This window comes from Palaemon carinicauda, chromosome 24 (assembly GCF_036898095.1).
Source record: "Palaemon carinicauda isolate YSFRI2023 chromosome 24, ASM3689809v2, whole genome shotgun sequence".
In the NCBI taxonomy this organism is placed as follows: domain Eukaryota; kingdom Metazoa; phylum Arthropoda; class Malacostraca; order Decapoda; family Palaemonidae; genus Palaemon; species Palaemon carinicauda.
Genome location: NC_090748.1, coordinates 61249506 through 61267005, shown reverse-complemented (window position 1 = coordinate 61267005; position 17500 = coordinate 61249506).

Sequence of the window (17500 nt, the reverse complement as noted above, 5' to 3'; positions counted from 1 at the left end):
TCAGGTGTTTCCTGAGAGGGGTTCACACCTCATTAGCCTCGTGCCAGAAAGGGTAATTTCAGATGGCAGATAAATTTATTTAGGTTTCAATGCAATTTCTTTAGATAAATGGGGATTAAACTTATCCTTAAAAATACATGAACAAAATCCTATATATGTATACAAATATGTGTATACAAATAAACGCACAGCACACACACACAAATATTGATTTTCCCATATGATATTTAGTTTCCGGTAGGCTTCGTGATTGTTAAGGTAGAATGCACACACCTGTGTTTTGCTGGGGTTTGCTTTGAGGTGCCATTTTTTTTTGTAGTATATTGAGAGAGATAATTAAGATCTTAATAGTCTCACCTCTACTTCTGCAAAGGATCGTGACTGTGGCAATGCATAGGTCGTCTGCGTATATAAATCTTCGTATATCCTGAAACTCTAGATGGTCACTTTTATGAGGGTTGAACGAAATGAGAACCAGTACAGAGCCCAGTGGGAGACCTTTTTTGGGGGTGGGGGGAGGGGTGGGGGGGGGGGGGGGGTTGTGGCACCTGCTTTTCTTGCTGAATAACCTTCGATATGTGATATGTTTTCTAAATCGTGCACAGCTGTAATTACAAAAGCGATCGCTGAATTGTTAAGATGTCTTGTGTCCTTACATACAACATGAATTATTCCTTTAGTTAGCATTTTTCTTTTGAGTGATCTTCCTTTTGTAGTGTTCAAGCCTAACCAACCTTTTGTCCCAAAAGTGAACACAGCTCTAAGAATATCATAGGTGACGACTAGATGCAAAACTAATAAGACTACCTGGTTCCTGGGCACAAATTCTATACAATATTCAAATAAATTGGCGTATAAAAGAGATCTGAGTCAAAATCATGCCATGCTACTCAAAATAAGGAAGATTGGGAATCCCGTAAAGGCATTTCACAAGGGTTCGCTAGTAACAGCAACAGTCAAAGGAACTGTTAATGAGAAGCATAGAAATTAAATCCTGACTTCAAAAAGGAAGCCGATAACATAGCTTTTGGTTTCTGGCCAATGCACATTTTTTGGGATAATTACTTTTAATGATATATGTGGCAAGGCAATTATTGGATTGGTTTCATCAAAGTCAACTTTAAGTGAACATTTTTGTTTGCACATAATTCCTCTATGTTTAATACAGCAATCATTCAATATAAAGAATTCTCGTAAACAATATGCATCTTGCAGTCCTTTTTCAATTAAAAAAAAACCATTGAATTCTTCTGTGAGAAATATTCTTGCGTTTCATGCTGGATTACGTCGCCAGGAAGACAATTAAAAAAAAAGCAAATCTCTCTCTCTCTCTCTCTCTCTCTCTCTCTCTCTCTCTCTCTCTCTCTCAAAATAAACATTATATCTTATAATATTATGCTAATCACATCAAAACGACATGAGTATATTTACCTCCTCCGAATCAAATCGGATTAGAAAACCTTCATTCTCTCGCGATCTTTGTAAAAACTCGTTATGGAATTTACCGCCCAAATTAATGGCCCCTCATCACGACCCTTCAGATTGCAGAGAGGTGAAATCCAGTGGGATATCTGAAGCGATCATGTGAGAGATAATACCCGGAGATAATAGACCCATCTGTTACCCACGCTGAATCAACGGGTTTTGGGAAACGAAGCGGCGTTTTGATCGATGCACGGAAAAGCAGACCAGATATCGTATGTGTGGTACATCTGTATCGTCTGTTAGTTTTTTCCTTAGGGCTTGACTCCTTTTATTGATGATATTGTATCCTTTTCTTCTTTTCAAGATAAACTAGGCAAGAATTCGTTGTGAAATGGCAAATATTTCAAGATCCCTTTCTAGTCAACAAAATCTATTATATAGCGGTTAAGTAAAATTGAAACTAATTAATCCAATTATAAAATAATATAATTTTAACGGGAGTCATACCTAATGAGGTACTAAATAATCCCTCTCTCTCTCTCTCTCTCTCTCTCTCTCTCTCTCTCTCTCTCTCTCTCTCTCTCTCTCTCTCTCTCTCTCTTTCTTCTTCCTGCCTATTTTTACGTTTTTTTTTTGTTTTGTTTTTTTTTGGTTTCGTCATTCTAATTTAATCTCTTCTCTCCTGTCACGTTGCAAAATCTTTCCAGGAATGATTAACATGGAGAGTAAAGCTTGATATCATAACGATTACATTCTTGGGTCACCTGCCTTACATCAAAACTAAAAATAACCATTTTCCTTTTAATAGAATATTCAGATTTTACTTCCATAAATAATGGTTGCCTTCCACCTCCTCTGATATTGCAGAAAGATGCCCGCAGGTAGGTAGGCATCTAAAACGATCAAGTAAGAGAGATAATGCTCCGAGATTAAAGACCCATTTGTTAACCGTGTTGAATCAACCGGTTTTGGAAAATAAAGCGGCGTTTAGATCGATATACGTAAGAGTAGAGAATTATTGGTTTTAGGTACAGTATGCAGCAAAACTGGTGAGACAACGTAGGTCATTTGTTATGGATACTTTTATCATTGAATAATGTTAGATTGTTAAAAAAAAAAAACATTTCATGCTAAAATTATACTTCAGAACAAACATCAAATGTGTGACTGTAGCACGAATCACTTTGTCAACGAGACTCTGCGAGAGTCAGTGAGACTAGTCTTAGAGCGGTCTGCTCGAATAGAAGGATTCAAACCGGGAAAGAGGGCGTCAAGATGGAGAACAGTTTAAGCAGAGTGCTATAGCCTAATTAAAGAATTTTATGCATTTGGGGTATTTCAAAGTTATTACTAATTTTTTGTTTCTGTCGTTTTGTGTATAAAACAAACGTTAGATAGGATCGTGATTTCAAAGCTTGTAATAAATTATTACGTCATAGTTTAGACTATAGTCATTGCTACTTATATAATTCTACTTTGTTTCATTGTATCGTTTGGCCACCTATAAACAGTTGTTTTGTTGATGTTAAGGCGATTGGTTAAATCCATTCTTTTTAAAGGATCTGGTGAAATGAGCTTAACTAGAGTTACAGTTATCCGGTAGCTGTAGGGTAGCTCTAGCCATATTTGACAGATAACTTGCTTGTGAGAGTGCCACGGTGAGAGTGGCCGTTGATGTCCGGTTAGACTCCGCCCACAACTACATTTGCGATACGTTCTTTGCGTTAATTACATAACTATGGTGGCTAAAAAGTCGGACTCATTAAGTATTTATTCTTTTCATTTTTATCATAACCAAAGAATATTGAATAACTTTTTCAATAATTTAGTAAAAATATAATATAAATTCTTCAAAATCATGCTTAATGAACTGTATCCTTTAATGAGCGAAGTTTCAAAATGCTTCGTCCCGGGAACTTAAGGGGCCCATACACGTTCAAAATTTTGCATCAAAATTTTGATATCAAAATTTTTATGCAAAATTTGAGTGTGTGTGGGACGTTTTGATGTCAAAAAAAGATTTGAAGCAAAATTTTGATGGATCAAATCCGTTTTGATTTTTTTTTTGACGAGTCGTCAAATTTTTGATGCGTGTGTGGGCTCCTGTCAAAATTTTGATCAAACTTTTTAGTTTGCAGGTGACTGATCAAGGAGATAGGATCACCATGTCTATGAAGAAGGAGACCGAAAAGAAATTTTTGATTGAAGTTTTCGACCCCTTGATTATTCTACCCTTTTTTTTTTTTTATTCGACTCCTGGCATATTCAACCCCTTATTTATTTGACCCTTTTACTTATACGATCGTTTACTTATTTAACCATTTGACTATTCTACCTCTTTCTTGTACCCGTTGAAAGACTAACACTAGAGAGCTATTGGGTCCTTTGACTGTCCAGACAGTACTACATTGGATCCATCTCTCTGGTTACGGTTAATTTTTCTTTAGCCACGAATGAAAAAATGCAGGATTTCTTTGTATTAGTGCACATACACACATGTATCTATGAAATATATGCATACAAACACACACACACATGCATATATATATATATATATATATATATATATATATATATATATATATTATATATATATATATATATATATATATATATATATATATATACATACATACTGAAAAAACTTGAAATGTTTAATTTTTCCTTGTTTCCTTTCCTCACTGGGTTATTTTCCCTGTTGGGACCCCTGGGCTTGTAGCATATCCTGCTTTTCCTACTAGGGTTGTAGCTTGGCAATTAATAGTAAATAGTTAATGACCGAAAACAATATATTTATACCGAGAATTTTCGATTAAAATTATGGTTTTTTTAAGTGTTAACTATTTGTAATAACAGGTTTCATTGTCAACGAAGAACTCTTGTTGTTGTTGTTGTTCTTTGTGTTGTTATTCATATTGTTTCACACATTTCACGTTCAAATGAATCGATTTATATGTATATATACATACATACATACATACATACATACATATATATATATATATATATATATATATATATATATATATATATATATAGACCTGCATTTTATTACAGGGATTTGGAATGGTCTGTAATGTGTATACTTATGTCCTTAGTAGCGTGTATAGCGCTTAGTCATTGGGGTTGTCGGCGAATGTTGAGGGATAGGACCTTCAAAAGTTCAAACTACCAGTGAATGTATTTATGTTGATCAGGCTGACACAAGTCTCTTTTTATAGTTTATATATGAAAGGTCTATTTTGATGTCCATTTCCGACGTTTACCATGAGGTTTATCAGAGTCCAATGCCAACACTAGTGCTATGGCCACTGATGCATCCATGTCGAAGATTTTGACGATACTGAATTTTGATGGGAAAAACGCCTATACATGTGTGGGCAATTATGCATCAAAATTTTGCATCAAAATTTTGATGCAAAATTTTGATGCAAAATTTTGATGCAAAATTTTGACGCTTTTTTTGAACGTGTATGGGCCCCTTTAGTCTCATTAGAAATGTGAAGAATGTGAGAGTTGCCAGTTAGTGACTTTCGAACGAATATCACGGAATTCAGGTATCACCAGTTTTGCTAATACTGTACAACAGTCTTCACTAGAACGCATTTTCATATTTTGCTGGTAGCATAATTTCTATCATTTTCTTCTTGAGATAAGAATGTAATACAGCTCTTCAAACTAAGATTGTATTATCACCTCTAATATTCCTGGAGGAAGTTGGTCACTGCATGCAAAGGCTCGATTTAATGAAAGATATGTTTTGACTTAAAGCAGACATAATCTTGTAGCATTAAGCCTACACAAACGTGATAAATAGTGTGTGTGAAAGATGTATAAACCAACAAAATGTTGATTTAGATCCATGAAAATATATAATATACGGAATCGTTACAACTTTGAACTAAGTTTACGAATAAAGTATAAGTCAGTTCAGTTCTCTTTAACGTCAACTTCCAGAAAAAAAAAAGTAGAAGAACTCTTTGCATTTCTCCATCATTCACGAATCATTTAACACGTCCCTTTTCAAATGGCGAATTTCTCATCACTTATGAAGGCCATTAATACGAGGAACGAAGTTTGGGCTGCCCTGCCAGTGACAGTTTCATAAGCCATAAAACAAATAAATGAAGCCTTAGTGGAACCCAAATTTCATACAATATAATTAATTTTTAATTATTTCAAAGGCAATACAATCACAAATGCTGATGGTATCAAATGAAATAACGAAGAGGAGGGATGTTAAAAAATGGGTTAGATAAGTGAAGTATTTGAAAATGCAAACATTTTGCGCTTAAATCCTAATCAAACAGAATTGTAATTGAAAATATACGTATAAATCCACTGGTATATGCTAAGAGTGGCTGGTCAGTGTTGCATTTGGGAGAGTAAACCATCGTAATAGGTTACAAATAAATATTTAATAGAATATATGAAAATGAGAGGTGTAGGATATATTGAATTAAAGATTGTAATTAACATATTCAATGTTCAAATTTAAAAAAAAATGCTATAAAAGAATCAATGTTCTTCAGCCAGATATGAAATGCATAAAGCAGAGGCTCAAGATAGGAAAATGAAGGCAAAGCAACAGAATACTCACGGAAGTCATAAGAGAAGAGAAACACGATCCATGATTTTGAACAAAAGAACTCTTAACCGTTCAGGGTACTGTGTGGCATCGGATGCAAATTATATATTATAACAGGACACTGGTAATAAACCGTAACCTAAAAACCGAAATGTAAATCCTATAATAATGAATGGGACGTTGCAAAGCAATCTGGGTATTTGGCGGAAAATTAAACTAGGGTATAATTTTGAATGATTTTAGCAAGTATTTTGACGAATAAAAGATATGCAATAACTCAAAGCAAGCAATAGCACAGTGACATTATCCTGGCAGTAATAATAATCTTTCTCATCGTGCTGTATCTAATCGAAGCTCCACATTTCAATACATAAATATTGCAAAATAACTAGGAGGAAGAAAGTATTTGCAAAAAATGTAATGCAACTGGTATAAGGTAGAGAAAATTAAAAAAATAAACATGTTCCATAATGATGTAAAATAACTAGCATTATAGGAATATGATATATTTGCCTAAAAAGTACTCTGCTATACCTGGTTCTAACTGGAATGAATACACATATCATATGCTAAGGATTTGATGTACGCTTGTTCATTTTTATTTTCAAATTTCTTACATTTTTACGGAAAATATCTTTTTAGAACCGTATGTAATAAACGTCCTTATCTATTGTTTTCCACCTAGAAATTAGATTGTATGATTTTTTGGTCAAGAAAACCTTCTTGTTTTCCCATTAAAGAGTAACACGAATAAAATTGTTTTTATTTGTTGCTTGAAAAGGTCATTAACCAATGTGGTCACGTGACATGGCACTGCAACACCTAGATCCCGTTTGGCTGTTCGTGAAATGATCCCAGTTTACCTAAAACTAGTCCACCCATTCTATTAGTAAAAAAAAGACATATCTCCAACTTTACCAATCTCCTATCACGTTCGAGGCCATAACTTCTGAGAAAAACATGGAAAATGAAGTCATTAAAATTCAGGTAGACCCCGTTCAGGCTTTGAGATTACATCATCTATTATTCCTGCAATTGTTGCATACTGGAATTATGCTTCAAAATAAAGGTTTCCATGCGTAGAATTTTAAAATCCAAAATTGCCGGCAAATTAAATTTATCATCAAATCCCAGTAAATGGAACTATATATAGATCGATTTTTTTTTAAATATGACGTTGATTACTAGCAGAGGAGCTTTGCAGAATGTCAAAGCTGGTTTCCGTTATTTCTGAGATAATAAGAAATCATGTCCACATCGTCATTAACTCTTTTAAAACACTGCTTACAAGAGGAGGAGTTTGGACGCTACAAATATCAGGGTTCCTAAAGAATTGTAGGAAACTGAATATTACCACTTTTAGTTTATGAAATTCTAAATCACAATAAAATATTAGGAAATTATTTTATCTAATAATATTTAGAATGAAATATGTTGGAAAAGTCAAACTTATTATCACGATTTGTATTTATAGTAGAATATAGATTGATATTCTTTCATCCCCGAGATAGGGGAAGGAATTAGTGGTATAATATTATGTAGCGTTAGAAATTGAATATATCGCTCCACATGTATACAACTCCTTTCAAGTTTAAGGCCATATCATTTTATCAAAATACAGAAACTGCAACTAAATTGTTTCTTTTAGTATCTAGTGGAGACAGCATTTCAGCCAATCTTATGACGTTTATCAACGCCAGAATTGTCCAACAAGGAAAATAGACTTTAGTACTTAGGCCATCCCAGAGTAAATCTAAAATACACAAATTTATGTAAACTTAAATTAAATAACTAATTCTGGTTAATTTAGAATTTAATTTTGTTTTGAAATAAGTGGATTATCTTTCATGAACCTTCACGTGATCTCCAGATTAGTTTAATTTTACTCAACGCAGCGAGAAATAAACAAATGGGGAGGGCATCTTGTTTTATATGGATTCCCCCTCTGGTGCCACCTCTGCACAGATCAACAGCTTCCCTCATTTTTCCCATCTCTCTCTCTCTCTCTCTCTCTCTCTCTCTCTCTCTCTCTCTCTCTCTCTCTCTCTCTCTCTCTCTCTCTCTCTCTCTCTCTAAACTAGTGTTTTTTTCCAAAATTTGCATCCAAAATAATTCCAACTTTTGTTCTACACCACCAATGAGATGAAATTCAAGGCAGGTATCTTGAGCGTGAACAGATACTTCCTGAAAGAAAAGGCCACGAGAGAGAGAGAGAGAGAGAGAGAGAGAGAGAGAGAGAGAGAGAGAGAGAGAGAGAGAGAGAGAGAGAGAGAGAGAGAAAGAGAGAGAGAGAGAGAGAGGGAGAGAGAGAGAGAGAGAGAGAGGCTGGTGATCTGCAGAGACATACTACTAGTAGAGGAATCCATTTAAAAACCAAGTGTCCTTCCCTATAGTCCATTTCACTTTGGGTTGAGAATAGTTTTTTTTTTCTTTATTAATAAAATTTACAACAGGATCAATACAATAGCTTCATATACCTTCAGATATACATTTTACATAATAACAAATTACAACCCTCACAAATAACAAATTATGTAAGTCTTATATCCTATTGAATTACTTATATATTTTTTATTCTCTATCTGACAATCTCATTAAGTACATATTCTTTGGTAAAAAGATGTGTCTAATTTATCTGCATAAACATTACTCAATGTGAAATTCGTCTTTAACATTTTATTCCCTATATAAGCAATCAGGTTTGGGTAGTCTGCCAAAAGACCTAAAGATTGACCAGGCCATACTCCCACAAAATCTGATAGTAACACCATTGCTGTGTTTCCGTCTTTTTTCGATGGTGTCTTGAAATCAAATTTAAGAATCTTTAGTAGACTATCAGTTTCAATTTTAAAACAGCGTTTTAGTATTGACTTCAACAAAATCAGAATGTTTTTTGACGAGGGACAAAAAATAAAATATGTGTATATTATTTTCAATATAGCCACAAAAGAGACATTTATCTTCATTAGAGATTTTCATCATATGCAGGCTATCTTTGGTATTAAGTATTTAATGAACATATCTATAAACTTCGAGATTTTCATCATATGCAGCCTATCTTTGGGATTAAGTATTTCATGAACATATCTATAAATTTCGAGATTTTCATCATATGCAGCGATCTTTGGTATTAAGTATTTCATGAACATATCTATAAACTGTATCTCTGCACTTCTTATCAATGTACATTTAGCTAAAATTTTATAATTAGTCATAATACATTTTTGAAACACTATTAGCTTCTTATTCCTAAATATACCTATCACTTGGTTTATTTTACTCTCTAGATTACTCTAATTTAGATTAACACTATCTTGGTAATTATTACTTTTATAAATATCCAGTATTTAACAGGAATTATGAAGGTAATGACATCCATTTATTGGCCATGCTCATTTATCTCTCCATTTCCTAATGCCTAAAATAGAAGTTTTATCTTTGTTCAGATTTGCACCACTTGCCTTTTCATAATCTGTTGTTTTATTAAAACATTTTAATATTCCTTAATCATCAGTAACTATGATAACAGAATTATCAGCATATCCCAGAACAGAAACCTTTAAATTATTTGGCAAATTCAATGAAATTTCTACAAGTTTCCTTTTCAGCATCCTGTAAAAGGGTTCCTGATAAATAATGAACAAATCATTGGATAATGGACGTCCTTGCCTTACCGATTTGTTCATTGGGAATGGATCAGAGATATTACCATTTATGCATACTACACTTTCAGCATCTGTATATACCATTTTTATTAGCTGAATAAAAGTAGGGTCAAAACCGAAGTTGCTCAGTATAGCATATAAAAGGTCATGATCCACACGATCAAAAGCTTTTGATCAGTGTAAATTTATTAACGCAGCTTATTTTTCATAATCATTTGCATAAATCATAATATCTCCCTCATAATTGAATTCAAGTTGATAATTGACCTATCATCTGCACGAATGAACTGCTCGCATGAAATAATTAAATGTAACACATTCTTCAATCTATTAGCTATTGTTTTCGCTGTTATCTTAAAATCTACGTTTAGTACTGTTATTGACTTCTAGCTTGCAATAAAAACCTGTCTCCTTCCTTTGACGTAAGCGTTATTATTCCCTTATTCATTTTAGCGATGATGTTATATCTAATAATAAACTTTACTTTACTTATATAATAATTTTTTATTTTCTTCCAGAACTTTCTGTAAAACTCCACAGTGAGGCCACCTACTCCCGGACTTTTGCCGTTCTTCATCCCCTTCAATGCTTTCAATACTTCAGACTATCACTTTTGAGGTTAAAACATCATTCTCATTTCCATCAATAACTTTATCTACCAGATTCAAAAACAAGTCTTGATAAAACTTATGAAATCTCTCTTTTTTTTAAAGCTTTTCAAATTATTCCTTTACATTTAAAGCAATAGCTTAAGATTTACTATTTTGCTACCATCATACCTCTATATGCTATTTACATACGATTTAGAGGTTTTCTCCTTTCCTAATAGGTACACTGAAACTTGATCACCCTTTAATTTATCCTCCATCTTTGCTCTAATTTTGACTCCTTCACAGATCTCATCTTGAATACTAATTTATCATAATTTCAAAGAGTTCACTAACAAAAACTTGTCCTTATTAAATACACCTTTTCTTATTTCTTCTTTCAACTGGTAGTTCAGTAAATTCAATAAGCCATATTTTGCTTGGCTGATTTGCTTTGAGCATGTGATAGAAAAAAGATTTCAGCTGGGCTTTCACATATTCCCACCAACACAAAATACTTCCAACTCTATCTTTGCTCCTCTTAATATTATCCGAAGCCATAAGAAAACTGTAAATCTTTTATATAAAACCTATCCAGGCTTGAGCCATATTACTCTTTAACATAAGTATACCCTACCTGGTGATGACAAGAAACCCAAGGATCCATAAGTTCCAAGTTGCTTTTCAAGCTTACAAATGACTGATAGAAGTTCACTATCTGGATTTGAACGATTTCTCATACAGGTAATAGAATTCCAGTAACCACCCATTTTGATTTTGTTTATATTGTTCCTTAAGAATTACAAAATACCTGTATTTAATAATTTCTCCCTTTCTTTTCTCTTACTATTCCCACCAGGAGATTATACATTTAATAATTGAATAGCAACATTTGAAAAACGACAATTAACACTCATAACATAACCATCAATATCGTTTCCAAATTCTATATTTCCACAATAAATGTTTTATTTAAAAAAAAGGCTATTCCAACCTTGAGTATTTGGGTATAATTAATCAAAGCTTTGCAGTATTTTCGACATAGTCCAGTTTCCCTTCCTCTTATATATTGTGTTCTTGGACCAAAGTTATATCTAGATTATAAAGAAACATATGGTTTATTATTTTACGTCAACTGTAGTTAAATTTAATGTGGATGAAATTAATTTTGTATATTATGTCAAATATATTCACAATACTAGCTTAAATTACTTCAAGCTTCTTAGTACACGTTCCTGTTTCATCATCTGATGATAAATTTTGGTTCGTCCTTTCCATGTTTTGACACTTGTCTTTTTCAGCGTTATCTTAAGTTTATTGCCAGAGACTGCTTTTGTTTCCATTTCCATATCAGTACTGTAAAGTTCTCTTTGCGGCGTTGGCATCTCATATGTTTCCTTACAATCCATTTCTCCCTCTTGTTTTCCTTTTACTATACTTGCTGCTTATTTTTCTTTTAATAATTCGTTTTCTTTAATCTACTCATGAATCTCAACCTTTGTTTTTGATTTACGCAATTCACTGACAGTTATTGGTAGCGAAACCCAAAATCCTGGCCTTCCTTCATCATCATCATTCTGCTCGTGATCAAGACTGTCCTAAAAAAATATCTCTCTCCTCATAATTTGGCAAACCATCAGTTACCCCTTTCTCCAGTTTTCCATTAACATTTTATTTCCTTATGCAGTCCAAAGGTTCTATTGAGACTAGATCTTCCTTCGTTTCTTCCTCTAGCTCACTTCTAGCATTCCTTTTTGTTGTGCCATGCCAAAGTTTTATCGAGTCGCCTTCGCCCTTTTTTTTCCTCAGAATCCTTTTGTGAATTACTCTCAACAATTTCTTCTATTATACAATCAAATACCTGTTCTTTTATTGAATTAGGTTTTTCATCCCTGCCCATTCCTTCGGTCATTATATTTATAGTTTGATAAAGTTGGTTATCTTTGCTTTCCTCGACTGTTGCATTTTCTATATTGCCTTTGTGCAATTCATTTGCTTTTACGTTGGTCTCATCCTTTTCTTCCGTATGTAGGTGAAGGAACTCTCATTTTTTAATCTTATACCTTACATCTAAGTATTTGTAGTCTCTAGCCGTGTGACCTTTTCCCCACACCGAAAGCGTGTCCGTGGCTGCCCATTATAGAAGATAGTTAAGGTATATCCTAAAACCGTAATCGATGATGGGATATTCTCTTATAGTCTCGTGCGGGCTGTCCTACCTCCCGCCAATAGCCCTCGAATGGTCCGTCAGCATATCTATTTACCCTGATTCCTTCCACTTTGCCCTACTTCGATAAAACCTCGATCAGCTTTTCATCTGAGAATCAGAATGGAGTATTCCTTATTGAAACATACGCTGTGATGGACGTGCTAAGGTTCACAATCTTTATATTTCCCAACTGGTCTGAACATACCTCTTTATGCCTTCGTAATTTTCCATAAGATCATTAAACACCATTGCTACTACTTTAACATTTATTCTCCTCTTATTTATAAATTGATCTCCTATAATCGAGTTATGAACCAATTACATGTTAGCAAATAACATTCTACTAATAATATCCATAGTAGGGTATGCAGTAAACTGCAGCCCAAAGGAGTCCTTTCTCTTAAGCGGTATCGAGTATGACACCATACTGTTATACAGAAACTTGTACCAACCGTGTGTCACACGATCGTACATAGTTCATTTTGTGTATATATTATGCTTGTATCTTCGCTCTCCCCTCACACTAAAAAGGACCTGAAAAAACATGTCTGTTTTTCTCAATGGTAAGGGTGTCGATTTTTGAACAGGAAATTTCCTGTTGCATTGGGCTTTTGTATATAAAGGAGAGTGTTCTATAATAAACTAACTCAGTTGCATTCATACTGTCTTTGAGTCACAACCTTCTCTCGGCCCATCACATTGGTGACCCAGGAGTGACTCGCTCCTCCCGCCTCCCCCCCCCCCCCGCCTCTCACCGTCATTATGACGCCGTCAACGCACACCTTCTGCAGCAGTACTCGCCGTCGCCAGCCGCCCGTATAGCAAAGCTTTTTCAACCCTCTCAACAACCGTTGGGGGACCAAAGGGCTTCGCTATATGGGCGGCTGGCGACGGCGAGTACTGGTGCAGAAGGTATGCGTTGACGGCATCATAGTAGCGGTGAGAGGCCGGGGGGGGGGGAGGTGGTAGGAGCGAGTCACTCCGGGGTCACCAATGTGACGGGCCGAGAGAAGGTTGTGACTCAAAGACAGTATGAATGCAATTTAGTTAGTTTATTATAGAACACTCCTTTATATACAAAAGCTCAATGCAACAGGAAATTTCCAGTTCAAAAATCGACACCGTTACCATTGAGAAAAACAGACCAGTTTTTTCAGGTCCTTTTTAGTGTGAGGGGAGAGCGAAGATACAAGCATAATATATACACAAAATGAACTATGTACGATCGTGTGACACACGGTTGGTACAAACTAGTCACCGAAAGACCCAATATAAGGCAGCACCGTTGCCACCGTCAAGCGCACTGCACACTCCGCACTCGGGCAATGCAAGCTGGAGGAGCCACAACTCAAAATAAGAGAACTTCACGACGTTTCCAAGGTTAATAACTGCGCTGTCGCTTAACCCACATTCACTGTTTACTTCAGAACTAATAGCATACATTCAGTGAAATCTTAAAAAATTTCCTCGGCGAAACTGCAGCTGTAGCCCCAGAAAAAAGCAAAACAAAGCAGGAACAGCACAAAGTTGTTTACTTACAAGCTTCTTCATCCTCCCAGTTGAGTATAGTTAAAAGAGAAAAAGTCCCATTCCTATGGTCATTGTCTTGTGCGTAACTTACCGTAGATGGGTAGCTTCCTTCCTCCAAAGACTAATGTAAGATTTCATCTGCACAGAGTGATTCGGCAGGACCACGTTTTTGCCAAAATTCTTAATGTATTGATTTTAATCAGACCATTCAACATATCCAGGCTGGAAGAGGATACTGCCTGCACCAACCCAATTGTAGGCTGTGTGCGCAGACTTATGTGAGAAATGTAAGCTTAGGATGCATAAATATATATATATATATATATATACATAAATATATATATATATATATATATATATATATATATATATATATATATATATGTATATATATGTGTGTGTGTGTGTATGTATATATATATGTATATATATATATATATATATATATATATATATATATATATATATATATATATATATATATATGTGTGTGTGTGTGTGTGTGTGTGTGTGTTTAGAGAGAGAGAGAGAGAGAGAGAGAGAGAGAGAGAGAGAGAGAGAGAGAGAGAGAGAATAAGCAATCAATGTGACTTTATATAGAGTGTTACCTTGGTTGAATAAAATGCTTTCTTTCGGTAAATATGGGCTTCCTAAAAATAAGGTGAAATGAAGAGGAAAAAGATTGGGGGAGGGGGTTAGTCAACACTCTCTCCTCCCTCCCTGTGCCGCAACTACATTATTTGAAAGTAAAATATGTGTCAGTAGTTACAGTCGTCTGTCGCTCATATTCGGAAAGTCCAATTGAATTTCGTTTCTCATTTCGTTGAAAGCCTGGGTGCTAAGGTTCGCTTAAGGGGAAGGGGTCTGAGCAAAACAGAGTATTTAATATAAAAGGAATATAAATGTTATTTGGGGAAATGGTTCATTGTTCAATGTTTCGACTATTGGTTTGAGGTATACCTAGTATTTGATTGTTCCCTTCAAAATGTATGAAGTAAATTGTCTGAAAATATTGGAAGTATTGATTTTATATTTTGATTTGGCTTGGAAACAGTAAGAGGGATTTTGAATCATCCAGTAATGTTGAACTGGATTTTTAATCAAATAACCTTCAGTCAAAAAATGGTAGTTAATTGCCTTTCTAGGGAAGATATCCAATTTGAAAGTTTTTATGTTTACAGGTTTCGTTATGAACATTTAATACCCATCACTGAAAATATTACAGTAATATCCAACAAACCCTTCCAAAGGTTCTGTGATGTTATGAGTCTGAAATTTAAATAATTGGAATAGATAAATTCAATGTAAAAAAAAAAATCCCAAATAAATTTTTTTGATATAGTTCCAAAAGATCATTGAGATATAAATTAAAAGCAGACGAAAAGACAATACAATATTCTAGAGGCCATTCATATATACTGAACATATGATCAGCTCCAAAATGTCTACACACAAGCTAGGGGTAGGGTGAGACAGACAATGGCTACTGATAACTCAGCAGGTAGACATATGGGTTCCCCAAAACCCACCCCATATCTCCCTTACTGACAAGTCCAGTATTTCATTTATGTGATTTTGTATTAGATAAGAGGATTCATTTCTGAAATTGTATAATGTATCTTCACATACATGTGTGATCTAGCTGTCTAAGAGGTTCAAGAACATGATAGCTAAATAGCTGAGGCAGAACAAGCCCAAACCCTAGTAGCCATATTTCAGAAAAAGTCTGCGTCCATCTTCTGCACTATTGGTGCTAGCTCAAACAAAGGAAGTATATTAAACTATTTAGTTTTTATGAAAATGTAAACTGATATAGCGAGAATATTACTTAAGGGTAAACAGATAATAACAGCTTATTAATCATTTAAGTAGCTTGAGTGGATAAATATGCAAATCAGCATATTGCCTTTGTGAATGTCAAAAACCCATTGTAAACTAGATAATTACCTAAAGACTTACACACGGATCTGGGTGTCCTAATTTATATGACTCTGCCTGCCATAAAAGATCAAAAAATTTTTCAAGGCAAAAAAAGTGCCCTCTCTGTCCAGCTGCGGGTCCAACTGACTAGGTCCTCCCCCGGGTTTCCTTTGACAAAATGCTGTAAAACTTGGTAGAGATAAAGCTGGAAACTATTGATGACAATGTTACAGTTGTCTCAAGTTTAAAAGATGAGAGTGATTTTTCTGCTTAGGTAAAATATTAAATATTCACTCCCTCTTTGATGGATATTTTTGTCCTTTGTTTTCAAAACTCTAACAGATAATAATATTACTTCTAATATGGCTGAGATACAAATTGCATACTTGTCAAGTCTGAAGTGTTTCAGGGCTAGACTTATGAGATAGGAAAATAAAGAAAATATTAACATTACTATTATTACCAGCTAAGCTCTAACCCTAGATGGAAAAGCAGGATACTATAAGCCCGAAGGCTCCGGCAAAGAAAAATAGCCCAGATCGGAAACGAGACAAGGAAATGAATAAACTACAAGAGAAGTAATGAATAATCAAAATAAGATATTCTAAGATCATTAACAAAATTCAATTAGATATTTCATATATAAACTACAACCACTTCAAAAAACAAGAGGAAGAGACACAGGATAGAAAAGTGTGCTTGAGTGTTCCCTCAAGCAAGAGAACTCTAACCCAAGACAGTGGAGGACCATGGAACAGGGGCTTTGGCTCTATACAAGCCTAGAGACAATGGTTTGATTTTGGAGTCTTCGTCTTCTAGATGAGCTGCTTACCATAGCTAAAGAGTCTCCTGTACCCTTGCCAAGAGGAAAGTAGCCACTAACCAATTACACAGCAGTAGTTAACCCCTTTAGCGAAGAAGAATTGTTTGGTAATCTCATTATTGTAAGGTGTATAAGGACAGAGGCGAATGTAGAGAGAATAGGCCTGGCTATTCAGTGTATGTGCAGGCAAAGGAAAAATAAGTCATGGGTTGTGGTGGCCTATGTGGTAATGTCCCTGACTGGTGATCGCCAGTTTGGGAGAGCCTATAGGTCTACCTGCTGAGTCATCAGCAGCCAGTGCCTAGCCCTCCGTGGTCCTAGCTTGGGTGGAGAGGAGGGTTGGGCAATGATCACATGTAATATGGTCACTATCGAGGGCATTGTCTTGCTTGCTAGGGTAATGTCACTGTCCCTTGCCTCTGTCATTTATGAGTGGCATTTAAACCTTAAACTTTTAAAACAAGAGAACGGGATCTAATATAGTGCTGTCTGACCAGTCAAATGACCCAATGAATCTCTAGCGGTAGTATCTCAACGGATGGCTGGTGCCCTGGACAACCTACTAGCTATAGAGGGTTATTAGCGACAGTTTTCCTGGTGCGTTTTTCATCAAATAATTACACAAGAGTGAGCCTGACAACTGTGCTTTGCCAACAACCATCAGGAAGGTAATTGAACTTCAATCTGCACTTTTGGAGAATAGATATACCATTGGTGACTTAGAGTGGAGGCAGCATTCTTCGAGAGGAAATG